The sequence below is a fragment of the Myotis lucifugus genome, unplaced genomic scaffold, assembly GCF_000147115.1.
Source record: "Myotis lucifugus unplaced genomic scaffold, Myoluc2.0 scaffold_356, whole genome shotgun sequence".
NCBI lineage: Eukaryota > Metazoa > Chordata > Mammalia > Chiroptera > Vespertilionidae > Myotis > Myotis lucifugus.
The window spans coordinates 677739-678419 of record NW_005871404.1 but is presented as its reverse complement, the minus strand read 5'-3'; positions in this window follow the sequence as shown (position 1 = coordinate 678419).

Sequence of the window (681 nt, the reverse complement as noted above, 5' to 3'; positions counted from 1 at the left end):
AATACTATCCCATGTGGTTTGCTTCTTATCCTATCTAATAATAGACAAACATGGTAATTAACCGTACCTCCGACACGCTTCCCATTGGCCAATCAGGGCGATATGCAAATTAACTGCCAACCAAGATGGCGGCCGGCAGCCAGGCAGCTGAAGTGAACAGGAGGCTTGCTTGCTCCAGTGATGGAGGAAGCCAACGTTCCCCGCCTGCCGCTGCCGGCCTCTGAGCTTGCACTCTAAGAAACACTTGCTAGTATAGAAGCTAAACAAAACCCAGAAACCTGCTTTCAGCTGCCAGAGCTGGAGCAAGCAGGACCGAAACAATGTTGCAATTATAGAACCCAAACAAACCCTAGATTCCTGCTTTCAGCAGCTGAGGCCTCAAGCTGGAGCCGAGCCTCAGAGCTAAAGCTGGCTCTCAGCTCCAGTGACAGCCATAGAAGGTAAATAAATCCCAGATTAAAAATAAAAAGAAAAAGAGGAGAGGTTGGGAGCTTCAGTCGCCTGCCAGCCTGAACGGCCGTCAGCCCCTCACCCAGACTGGCCAGGCACCCCAGTGGAGACCCCCACCCTGAAGGGGGTGTGACCAGCTGCAAACAGCCATCATCCCCTCATCATCCAGGCTGGCCAGGCACCCAAGCAGACCCCCAACTCTGATCCAGGACACCTTTCAGGGCAAACCAG